Source organism: Euwallacea fornicatus, chromosome 4 (assembly GCF_040115645.1).
Source record: "Euwallacea fornicatus isolate EFF26 chromosome 4, ASM4011564v1, whole genome shotgun sequence".
Classification (NCBI taxonomy): Eukaryota; Metazoa; Arthropoda; class Insecta; order Coleoptera; family Curculionidae; genus Euwallacea; species Euwallacea fornicatus.
In genome coordinates this window covers 4262247-4275577 of record NC_089544.1, presented here as the reverse complement: position 1 = coordinate 4275577, position 13331 = coordinate 4262247, and the positions used below count along the sequence as shown (strand labels likewise).

Sequence of the window (13331 nt, the reverse complement as noted above, 5' to 3'; positions counted from 1 at the left end):
TGCGGTGGAAATTTTTCAATGTGATTTTAATAATCTCGTAGAGGCGACATTTCTACATGTATCCCGAAAATTTGACCAAAGTCGAACTACAAATACGGGAGTTGCAGCCTTTTAAAATCACCAGAAGTGACAGTTTTCACACAAAATGGTGAAATTTAGACATTTTTGACGATTTTAAAACACTAAAATTCCCTTATTTGTGATTCGACTTTGTTCAAATCTTCAGGATATATGTAGAAAAATCCTTCTACAGAATTATTAAAATCACATTGAAAAATTTCTACTGCAGAAAAAGTTTTCAGAAAGAAAATTTTTTTAATACCTTGAAAAGCATTCTAGAAATTAACTTTTATTCTAACACGTGAACTGAATTTAGATTTGAATTTCGAATATACAAAATTTGAACGAAATGAGTCAAAAATTACCGTTCACAGAATTTTTTTTCGACTGTACGAATACTTTTTTGAGTGACTGTACTTATAGGAAATAATAGGCAGAAATCTATTTAAAATCGAGAGAAAATCGTCGAAGAAGTTTGAACAACCGTTCGAAACCTGCTAAAAATCTGAAACGGGAGAGTCGAACTGGATGAAAAACTGAAAATTTCCTTGAGAAATGTAGAAAATAAGTTTCAGAAATTCCGTGAAGCTAGAAGTAGTGCAGTTCTTTCAGAAATTTTTATTTGTTTTGGATTCTAACCCCCCTTTTTGATTACCATTGCCCAAGACAATGGCAATGAAACAATATCATATACAGCGTATCGCTGAACTAATCAACCAAACTTTAGGAGGTGGATCTACACGTTAAATAACACCAAAAATGTAAGGTACCAAACTGTTCGCTTCGACGAAATCTAATTTTTTGAGTTTTGAGGACTTCTTATATCATTTCACACTTGAAAAACATCTACAGTTCTTTTTTACCGTGGTATAGTTTTTTCAGTTTATATTACTTTTAAAAGAGTGAGGATGGTGTCAGTTATTGAAGCGCACTTGTACAGAGAAAAACGGCATTTGCAAAAATTGAGAAATATTTAAAAAAAACACACTATAAGTTATAAATATTGTTGAAAATGCCCTCGTTGTTGGCATAAACACTACATATACCTGCGAAGAATGGTCCGGATGGCGCGACCGATCTCTCCTCTCGTCTCACCTATTTGAACACAACCTGCATGTATTGTTTATTCAAATTCTTCATCTGTGTCCACACTATTTTTACACACAAATGTTTTTAGCGTACCTCAAATTTTTTCAAACACAGTTTTTTTCTGTGCATGTGGTTTTTAATAACTAACACCTTCCGTTTACTCTTTTAAAAATGAGGTAAACTCGAGGAACGGTACCACGGCAGAAAGGTGCCCGGTTGCAGATGTTTTCCATGATGTGTGAAATGATAGAAGATAAGACATCTTTTAGAGCAATGAACAATTAAAAATGTAACAAAAAGAAAAAATAAATAAGTTTTACATTCAGTCCTTTCAAAACTCAACAAAATGGAAATAATATGAACTCACAATGGTTGTTCAAAGTAGTAAATTTAAGTGGCTTTCTAACGATACAATTGGAATTTTTGCAGAGGCAATGCAAAGGATGATACGAGAGCATTTAGATTACAAAGTACGAGAAAAAAAATTTCTTCAAAGTGGGCAGTGTTTTCCAAAATTTCCTACCTAAAATTTTCAGTAGTATTTAACATGTAAAACCACCTCCTGAAGTTTGTGTAGGTGGTAGTTCGGAGACACCCTGTATAAAATGCCTCGCGAATATGGGAATCTCTAAAATAGACAAGACCTCCAAATGTTGTCCAACCATCATTGTGTGTGAAGCATTATTCTCAAACAATATAAAAGAAAAAAACAATTGGTTATTGTCTATTAGTGGCTATTAACACCTGTAATGTTGTCTGACAAAGTATGAATTTCCGGGATGTTCTCGTACTAACATCGATGAGAACATCACCAACCGGGAAATGGAAACTTATAATTAAACTCGGAAAATTAACCTTGAAAGTTAAAATTAAAATCGGTAGATTCTGCTTGCAATTCTCTTTCTGATGCATTTTTTTCACTCTTTTCATTCAATTCCTTTTGTCATTTCGATAATTTGTTACTTTTCACACGTCTCGTTAACCATATACGCCGACGTTGTTTTTCTTGTCAAATCTGCGATTTCAACAAGATAGCCTTAAGGCATAACCGGTAATATTATGTTGCCTCCAAGTAAAATCAAATTTAGCAAAATCGTGACAAGATTTCCTAAAATTGCTGGCTGCTTAACGAAGGTTTTCTTGGGCAATGATGATCACATACAGATATGGTACGTCTTATGCTAATTTAAAAATTAGCATGTATAATAATCATGTAATCAAGGTAGATGGCCTTTGAGTTTTTATTTATTATTTAGTTTTGTAAATGTAACGAGTTTCAATTCTCTTCCATATAAATATCAGGATGGGAAAATCGAGGATAAATCTAAAGCATGCAATAGATGTATTGTAATTAAAATGAACTATTATGCAGGTTTTTGATGAGAAGCAAACACGAATAAAGTGGAAATGAAGAAAGTATATCAGGTAACTAACTCGGTCTTTTGTTTTAAATATCGGCTCTCACCAACATCTCGCACGGTATATGTATACCGTATAGTGGTCCCTTCAATTATTATTATTTTTTTTTATCAGATTGCCTTGTAGATCAGGTGCATGTACTTAACATGCTCCTCCTGTGTGTCAGTGTCGTGACAATGATAGTGATAATATTAAAAAAAAATTGTTAATCTCCCAGTGACTCCTTTTGTATGTTCGTCTAATTAGAGACGCTATTCAAGCAAAACATTGGTCAATAGAAGTTCAATAATTTTCAATTTGGATTTTATTTTGGTGCACACAAATAGTGTCGTCTATACCCCTGGAAATAGCACAGCACCAACCATCCTAATTGGTTATCGTTGATATTTTCCATGGCATTTGAATCGATTTCTTTAGGGGGGTGCAAAACTCCTACGGATTATCATTTACCTAAGTTCATATTAGAGAATTTAAATACAACCTAAAATCTAGTTGTATTCGTCAGTTTTCACAGTAGGACTTCGTCATATCATGGCATCAATGGTGCTAATTGCCCAATCTTGCAGTTCTTCCCTGATTCACCATAATTTAAATGGCTTAATAAGAAACCTCTAAAGAGTATTCAAAAAATTCTCGACAATGATTTATTTATTTAACTAGCTAAAAGTGTTGACACACCTGAAGAGCCAGACAAGAGCTGCAATTCTAGTAGATCTAATTTTTATTTTCAATCTTTCGTTTTTAATTAATTCAAAATTTCCTTTTCATTCATTTTTCAATCTTTTATCGTGGAATTCTAGAATTTACTGTGTCTTTTGTTAACACTTACCTATGAAGGGAGTTGAACTGTACTATGTAGAGTTCAAAGCTTAAATATACTTCAAGCGCCCGATTGGCTTTGGAAAGACTAGAATTAAATTTAATTAGTCACTTAGTTTAAGTATTTGAGGGCCGCAAACCCTCTAAAACGTGAAATTGTGGTGTTCGTTTAATCTCGACCTTCTGTCTCTAAATTATCCTTTGAAATCATGCCTACCTCAGATCCCAGTAATCTCTAGCCTTCCAAGAGTTGGAAATCTCGTGCATATCTTGTGTTAAATCGAAAAGAACTTTTTCTTTGCTCTTTTTCTACGTGTCATAAACGTTTCCCATACTTTTTGGTATCTCAGCTATTCGTATTCCTCAGCTATACAGACCTTTACATTAGCCGAACAGGTAATTTACCTAGACCCAAGACACTGCTGGATTTAGCGCTATACAAAAGAATTACGCGTGCTATGTAATTTTCTTAATTAATTAATTGTAGCTGTTTAATTACTCATTAAATGACCTGCCTAAAGAGGAAACCCGGCATGTACTGATTGGCGGCAATGGTCAATTTGATGTACAGTATCGCTCAAAAGTGTTTCAGTCCCTATTGTTTCATCAAAATCGACACCAAATTTCATGGAAAAGACAATGTCTTTTATTTGTTGAGCTTGTACAAATTTTAATTAACTCAAAACGGATACATTGAAATCTGGAATGGTATAATATCATGTTTAGTGACGGATCCAAATTCTGTTTGGGCATGCACGATGGTCGGGCGAGAATAAGAAGAAAACGAGGCGAATGATGGGATCCTCAGTTTACAATACAGAGACATGTCCATCAGACTGTTTCGGCAATGGTTTAGGGTGCTATCGCATATGGTAGCAGGTCACCTTTACTTTTCATTAAGAGGCAGTGTGAGTGCCCATCGATACATCCAAGAAGTTCTGAAACCTCATCTCGTGCGTTATCTGTAAACTCTTGTTGCACAGCCACATTTGAATACAGTGACTATGGACATGATTAAAAAAAAATGCACTCAATTTGCCACCTTGGTCACCTCGACCTCTAGACCTGTCACCGATCGAACATGTATGGGATATTGTAGATAGAAGGTTTCATAATTTACCCCATCCCCCATAAACCTTAGCTCCACTATGTCATGCTGTTCAGTTAGCTTGGAATGAGGTCCCCCAAGAGGACATCAATCACCTCATTAGATCCATACCTAGACGTGTACATAAATGTATAAGACACGGCTGAGAACCGACAAATTATTATTTTTTATTGGTTTTTAACAATTAAATTTGTAATTTTTTTTAATGAAATATTTATTTTTGCGTCAAAAACATACCAAAAATTATTTAAATAAAATCATTTTTACAAGGTGTTTTCTTTACTATATCAAGGAGTATATTTATTTCTGCAGTAATTTCTGGAACAGGTTTACATCTGTATCTCTTACTAATCAGTGCCATTCTACGATTATCTGCAGATGTTGTTGCTCTCTCCGTCCCTTGGTTAGAAAAACCACTAGTTTTTTAGTATTTTTTTACAATGTGGTCGACGATGGAATGAACTAAATTCAATTCTCTCGCAACTTATCGGCTGCTTTTGCCACTCTTGTGGTAAGACATTATAAGCGCACGTGTTTTGATGTCTGTTCTCTTCCTTTAGACATTTCTTTTAAATTTTTTAGTGCTTTACTTTACGCACGACCTCATCACTACGAAACGTTAATTTCGATGTATTATGCTAGATCGCCAACAGCGCAACGTTATTATTACTACCTGGCATAACAATAACAAAAACAAATCCATATTTTCCCTCCGAATCATTTTAAATTGTTGTTACACCTGCTTGTCCCATAAAGAATTTATTCAAATTTACGATTTCGTCGAAAATAACCTCCTCAGGCTAATATTAATTGTTATATTTTTGTGCAAAACTACTGTGCTAAAGAGAAGTAATTAAATGTATTCAAAGGGGATATTTGCACTATCTTGTTATACAAACAATATAACAAAATAAGGATGCCCAAATACTTTTGAACGATAGTGTTTCTTAAAAAAATTAACACAATTTCCTCAAATCTAGTGCATTTATGTGCAATATAGATCACCTTCTAGATCTAGTTTCACTAGCTCAGTGTTGCCAATTGTATATTAAATCAGTGGCAACAGTGTAATTCACATGTATGTTTTCACATTACTCATTATCCAACTCATTGAATTTGGTTGTAAGGAAAAAAGTAAAGAACAATGTCAAAAGCTATCTTAAGGTACCAAGTTAATTGAATACCAAAATTGTGATTGTTTACCAACGACGAAACATTCGCCAATTTACGAATTGGCAAATCCAAATAATTAGATGATGTTGTGAAAAACTACTTAGTGTTGCGACTGAAAATTTTCCATATTATATGTGATTTGGATACCTCTACCTAAAAATTTTTGGCGCAAACCGTCATCCATAGACAGAGCCTTAGTGCGCACTGTTTGGATGGCCGAAAACGCCATAAGTTTTCCCACAAATATGCCGTTTGAAAAAGGTCTTTTTAATCGCATTGAATAAAATCATTTTTTTTTCGAATATATCCGGAAGATTCGGAATTTTTCCAATTTTCGAATGAATGTCAAACCCGCATTAAAATATTCATATTTAACTTAAATAAAAGAAAAAAAAACAGAAACATCAGACTACTTTAATTTTTATTCCAATTTCTACTAAAGTGCGTTAATAAAAAAAAACTTAACAATTAATGAACGCATCGTCAGTAATTAACCAGCCCCATATGCACCACAAACAACATCCATAGATATAAGAGTTGAATGTTCGAATGACGTAGCATTGATTTAAGTGATTTGCCGAACAATTGTTGTTAATTTAGTGTTAATTGAAACGATAGTAATCGGTTGTATTCTCATCTTTAAGCACATATACATGGCAATAGAGACTGCGAGCTTCTTCGCTTTAAAACGCATTCTTTTACTGAGGGAGGTGTATTGTTATGGTAATTTTGATAATTAATTTTTAAATGAGTCCATTTGTGAACATGGGCGCACATGACTGGTCAGTTTTTTAAGCTATGGGAGTATCAGTTAGTTCGGGTATAGGTGCTTGTAGATTGTTGGGAGATGATGCTTGATAATTCCTTATAATTACGCCTTGATACCTAATAATTTTTAATGCTTTCCTAAATAATGATTGGTCCTTTTTTTACCTTAAACTTGTGCTACCTTTCAGTGACTGCTCTAGTGTGTTCATTCAATTAGCGACAACCTTCTAGCCAATCTTTAGACAATAAAAATCAATAATTATCATAAATTTGCCAATTCCGGTCAACTTTTGGGCCCGAGCAGATAAAAACGACATTTGGCGTTATTTAATGTGCCGAATCTAAATATGCTAATTGTTTATCGTGATTTGTCCCAACTTACAGTTACTTAACAAATTAGTTAATTTGTTGTCTTCGAAACTCTTCGTTTTTGGTTTGATACGTGAGTTATGTTGCCGTTTGCAACATCGCAGGGCCAACAGCACCTTCATGTGCTCATCTGCTTCGTCGAACTTGGTCTGATCAAGCGCTTTGTCAAAGCACTTAACAGTGTAGGATCGGCTTTTCAGTATTTAATTTAGTCGCTTCCTGAATGATCATACGTAACAATTAAAGCAGGAATGTCTGCTGGACCTGATATTCGAATATTAAAAGCGGACAAAGAGTTTACGAAATTTTGAAACGACCCATGGAGCGGCAGCACGAGCATTATTTCAAAGAATTGTTAAGATTTTTCTGGGAAACAACAAATCTCCGGCTTAGGCGAAGATTTATTGAGAAATTACCACAGAATTAGAGTTTCAATGTCTCTCAAAATAAATTTTCAGCATTCCCGTCTGGATTTTTTCCTGAAAACTTAGGTAACACAAGCGACGAGCGAGAAGAAGAGTCATTCCGTCGAGATGTGGCAAAAATCGAAAGGCGATATCAAAAGTTTTGGGATGCTGAACGACTGCTGTTGGACTTTTACGTGTAATACGAATCCGAAACGGTACAAGCGACGCGATTCATATTTTTAATTTACAATTTTCTATCGAATACATTTAAAAAATTCTTAAAAATCTCTAAAACTATTAGGTGTATACCTATGACTCCGCGTTTTTATTTCTAGTTCTATTTTCTTTGAAAAAATATTTTTTTATTTAAAGAATTTTATTCCATTTTTTGCTCCGTATTACCAGCTTTCTATTTATATATGATAATTGCTATATGACCTTTAAAAACTTTTCAATTAAGATTTAAAAATGTCCAATTTTGTTCCGAATAAACATCATTTGCGGGAAGCTTTGCTCTTCCTTTTCCATCTTAAGAAAAACGCCACTGCCGCTCACCAAATGCCCGTTGAGGCTTATGGCAATGATGCTGCATCTATAAGAACTTGCCAACAATGGTTTCAGCGCTTCAAATCAGGTGATTTCGACCTCAACGACAAGGAGCATGGTAAGCCATCGAAAAAATTTGAAGACGAAGAACTGCAGGCTTTGTTGGACGAAGACGCCGCGCAAACGCAACAACAGCTCGCATCTTCCCTTAACGTCACGCAGAAAACGCTTTCGGTTCGTCTTCACGCTATGGGAAAAATTCAAAAGGAAGGAAAATGGATGCCTTATGAATTGACGGAAAGGAACAAGGAGCAACGAAAAACGACGTGTGAGATCTTGCTTGAACGTTTTCAAAGAAAGTCTTTTCTACATCGTATCGTGACCGAAGATGAAAAATGGCTTTACTTCGACAATCCAAAGAGGAAAAAATCATGGATGAGCCCGGGTGAGCCAACAACTTCGACCGCAAAGCCAAATATCCACGGGAAGAAGGTATTGCTCTGCATTTGGTGGGACCAGCGCAACATACTGTATTACGAGCTTCTCCAACCTGGCGAAACAGTCACTGCCGATCGTTACGTCCAACAACTAGTGCAGTCGCGTAATCAACTCGCAGTAAAGAGGCCAGAATGGGCAGATCGACACGACGAAGTCATACTGCTTCATGACAACGCAAGGCCTCATGTCGCTCAACCAGTTAAGAACACCTTGAAGGATTTCAAATGGGAAGTCTTACCGCACCCGCCATACTCGCCAGATATCGCCCCGTCGGATTATCACCTTTTCCGTTCAATGGCTCGCGGTTTGGCAGAGCAGCGCTTCCAGAATCGCCAAGAGGTCCAAGAATGGCTTGACGAATGGATCGCTTCAAAACCGACGAATTTTTTTTACGATGGAATCCATAAACTGCCTAATCTCTGGGAAAATGTTGTCATTAACGATGGAAATTATTTTTAATAAACATTGTTAATAAATTTATACAGTTTCAAGCAGTTGAAAATGCGTAAAAAAACGCGGAGTCATAGGTATACACCTAATACAATCAATTTTAAAGAAAAATTTGAAAATTCAGATTTAACGATCTAAAATTACTTTAGACACAGCTGTTGGTTGTCCAGGTTTAAACCGTGTAAACTTGTGATCATTATCAATTTGAATTAAATCCCTTTAGGAGCCCAATATATTATTTTCAAATCTCAGAAAAAGCACAGTGCTAACCAACACGATTCTTCAATTATCCCTGGCGATTTCACATAAATATTATCCGTATATGCATGTACTTCCTCAGTTTTGCTCACAGTTTTTCCATATTATCAAATCAGAAATATACACATTTCCATAAGCCTACACGTTGGATTTTAAATCCATTGGAAGACTTTAAACACTGAAAAATTGGAGTTAAGCTGGAATTACATACTGGTTAAAGTCACCGCTAAATACCTAAAATGTAGTTCGAAAACTTCGGCTTTAAAAATAGACTGAAGTACATTCCAGTGTCGCACACGGCTAATTTCTAATCGCACCAAATTTTAAATATTCATCTATAAAATAAGCTATTAAAATATTCCTCTATAATTACATCTATGACCATTGACCAACCTCAACTGAGAATAAAATCTAAACCAATGAAGCACGTCGAGTAAGAAAAAATAAACTTGTGTCAGGTGTTTTCGAGTAATGTCACGTCCCTGTGATATAAATACTCCTCATATTGGAGTTTCTAGGGAATAACCGCAAAAAACGATTGAAGTGATTTATAAATAGTACGGGAAATGAGAGGTGCATTAGTTCAGACAAATGAAAAATGTGTTAATGGGACATGAACCTCTATCATCAGCCAACAAATCCAGATTACCAGTTTATGTCGGAACTTTGCATTTATATCGAATCATCCTGCCGTTGCACAATATTAAGTTATACAATTGCACTATCCGTAAGAAGATCATACATTGTCAAACGACTGATGCACCATACGTTGCTAAGTTACAATTGATCAATGTCGGTTTACCCTACAGCTGAAAGACGTTGCACAATCAAACGCAACTCATCCGCACATACCGCCATTTTAAACTATACTATTTTAAAAGTATACTATAATTTTAAAACTAGTCAAAGATTTTCACAACGCATTAAACACTACCATACATTAGCAAATCATTGTGCAAAGCAAGTGTTTGAGATAATTTGTCTGAGAGTTGACAATCAGTTTCAATTTTAACAATGCATCGTCCTTTACTCATTGTTACGCTGAATCACTCACTGGCGAATTACAGTGGTAATTTGCACTAGCATAATTACCGCGGTAATTTGCAGTAGTGCAATCATCGGGGTAATTTCCCTGGTCGTACTAGGAATTTTGTAGCCACTCAAATGTTCCAAATTTTTGCGGCTGTGCTATTCAAGGATGTGATTCACAAAATTCTGCAATGGAAACGTATGCATAATTTTTCACAGCATCACACTCGTGCAACTTAAATTAGAAAGGCACACGTGCGCTGCGCGGAACTTATGGTTTTGCAAACATCCCAAAAATGGACCACAATTTTTGTTGCACTTATTATACAGGGTGTTATTTAAGTACGAGACCAAACTTCATGGAGTGATTCTTTGAGAGAGATTCTGAGACGAATAGTTTTTATAAACAAAGGCACGGTAATGTTTCGGTTTTTCTTTTGAGATACAGAGTGTCAAAGATATCTTAAAAAAATTATTTTTTTGTAAAAATCTTAATAGTCCTTTAGCCAGTTTTGTTGAAATGTGACAGTGTTATTTATGTTTATTATTGCTATTTACACGCCACTAACTTTTTTAAGACTTCCTTTTATTTTTTTTTTAAGTTAAACACAGTCATGGCTCCCGAGGTCTCCGGATTTAAATCCATCAGATTTTTCTCCTTCGGGGGCATGTAAAGTTCTTCGTTTGTAACACTCCGGTCAACAACGAGAAAAAATTAATCCAACGAATTCGCGATTCATATTATCAGATAAGATATGGGTCAGCAATATTTCAACGTGTTCGGCAACTGTTGTAAATTTCATGTTACTTATTGTTAAATGTTTTTTCGATGAAAAGAATTATGTGTCATTTGTTTAAATGTAGTTTTAATAAAGCGATTTTCTTGTTTCATTTTTTTTTATTTCTTGCAATACCCCTGTGCACGTCACTAGCAACAGGAAAGAAACAATTTTATTATAGCTCGAAAGATTCCTTTGTAGTACAACAGAAACTGTCACCAAGTTTCAGCGTCATATTAAATTGCGTTTTCCTGTTGTTTAGGAGTTTTTTTTTATACGTAACGATACAAAAAAAGTTTGGCCCCCTGTATCTTGTTGAAACTGAAACTATGTTTATATAAACTTATCGCCTTAAAATCGCTCAAAGAATCACCCCTTCAAGTTTGGCTATGTACATAAATAACCCCTAATAACGTATGACCCTGGACCTTGAAAGAGAACATCGACTTGGCAAGTCCGTCATTCGACACATGAAATCAATGATATGGCAGAATGTGTTTAGGCCAGGAGCTTTTAGTCACTGCCTAACAGAATCGATTGCCTCACAAGGCACCCGAAGAAGTATCTCCTATTTTGCTGGTGTGAGTTATTGTGATTCGAAGGACCAGACGCTGATGCGTCAATTGATGTAAACGGGGTTCAAGGGTTCGGGAAAGACAAACTCGGTAGCACGAATTAAGTAATTTACTTTACACTACAGATATCACTCTAATTTACACTACGGATTTACAACTTTATATACACTTCAATTTTACAGAGTCGGTACTGGGTTGCCCGAGATCTGAGAAAGATACGTATGAAGTTTGAAGGGTGAGTTGTAAAAGAGTTACAGAGCAGAGATTGAGCTAATGTTGTGAGAGAGGTTTGATAGTGTTCCGCGTTCAGGGATCGAGAAGTGTCCGAGAAACGGGAGAGAGAGAGAGTTCGCGAGCACTGTTTTAGAGTTAAGGTATGTGAGAGAAATTTTTGATAGAGTTCCGCGTTCAGGGATCGAGAGTGTCCGAAAAACGGGAGGAAGAGCGTTCGCGAGTACTGTCTTGGAGAGAATCTTTTTTTGGGAGTGCTAGATTTTTTGCATCCCAGGGATGGTGGGGCTGGAGGGAGATCACAACGATAAGATCTTGACCAATCCCAACCGACACCGCCCCCTAGTTCTGTGGAAAGTTTTTTCCCAAGAATCTCCACGGTCAAAGCCCAAATGTGGCTCTCTGGTTCTCTCGACAGATTTATCTGGTGCCCCCCATAAACCGGGACAGCGATAAATTAAGGAACCAGTGCCATCACGGTAGCCGGGTTTAAGTACGTGAGGGTAAGTGCTGCATCGCGGGGTGCAATGCAGCAGATGTATATTGGGATTGTTCCAACGTCTTTAGGGCCTAATTGGAGCCCAGCGATACCGCTGATTTATGTTGGGTTTTTTCCCAACAGAATAATATTGCAAAAAGTGATTATTCTGATCATAACAAACTGTAGAAGAACGGAGTGTGAGTTTCCTTTGGGATGAATTTCAGTACCACCATTTAAAAATTCCCGATATTTGTTTTTACTCCTAAATTACGCCGACGAACAAATAACTGTAATTATTTTCCTCCAAGGGAACGGAGCTTCTATTTTTAAATAGATCCTGGCAATTTTTTTCGCGAACATGTATCTCGAGCTGTTATCGCCATTAATCAATGGAAGATATGAAAATATTTAATATTTGCGTGGGTTAAATGCGAGTTCCAAAAAAAAACTTCCCTCCCGTTCCTGGGGGACACTGTTGGTCACATTTATTTAAATTACTCATTTTCAAGGTTTCTACGAATTGGGAAAATTTAGCTTTCAAAACGCCGTGTATAGACTTATCTTTCCTGTTTTAAGGCCGTGAAACTAATCAAAAACACTTCCAAACTAATCAAATTTAAATCACATGTATCGAGAGTAATCTTGATTTATGCGGCGAAAATAACATATACATTGATTTATTGTACGGTGCGTTTAAGTCTTGTAATCCTTCAACGAAACTAATAACAAATTCATTAGAAAATTTCCATTCTCGTAACATGAGAATCGTTTAATTAAAACTGATTGTTTTTGTCGGCATTCGGATTCGTTATTTCGCATTTGCTACTGTGGCATTAGTGTTTAATAAAGTATTATTTATTTATTTATTTGTCAATAACATGACTCCGTTGTGGTGGTAATTAATGGAGTTTTAGATGCTTTGAAGGTAATTGTTGGCGAACGCTGTTTCGTTGAGAACTGACAAATAGAATGGACATGTCCACACGCGTCCATATGCTATAGGCTGGATCTATCGCATATGGACATAGCAACCACGTTAGTCGATATTTCTGTACGAATCCCGGACGCCCCCATCGCCTGATTTGTCGACGAATCTAGCATGTTCGCACAGTGTCGTCCGGGAAGGGGGTATTATTCCAACAATTTTGCACGTTTGCGGTATATGCTTGAATACTACGAGATACATAAAATCAACAAGTTTTGACTTTCCGTTATTCACATTCATTAATTTCTGCGTTAATCTAGATTAACCAGACAAACTGGATTATGGGG

General features: G+C 36.0%; 2 protein-coding genes across 6 annotated transcripts in view; one reads left to right on the top strand and one right to left on the bottom strand.

The window, feature by feature from the left end:
• for (cGMP-dependent protein kinase for) overlaps positions 1-13331 on the top strand; it is a 132049-nt gene that overhangs the window by 51884 nt on the left and 66834 nt on the right. The window lies entirely within an intron of this gene.
• The window catches only part of Drgx (Dorsal root ganglia homeobox), a 190060-nt gene that overhangs the window by 120205 nt on the left and 56524 nt on the right, over positions 1-13331 (bottom strand). The gene's annotated exons all lie outside the window — the stretch shown is intronic.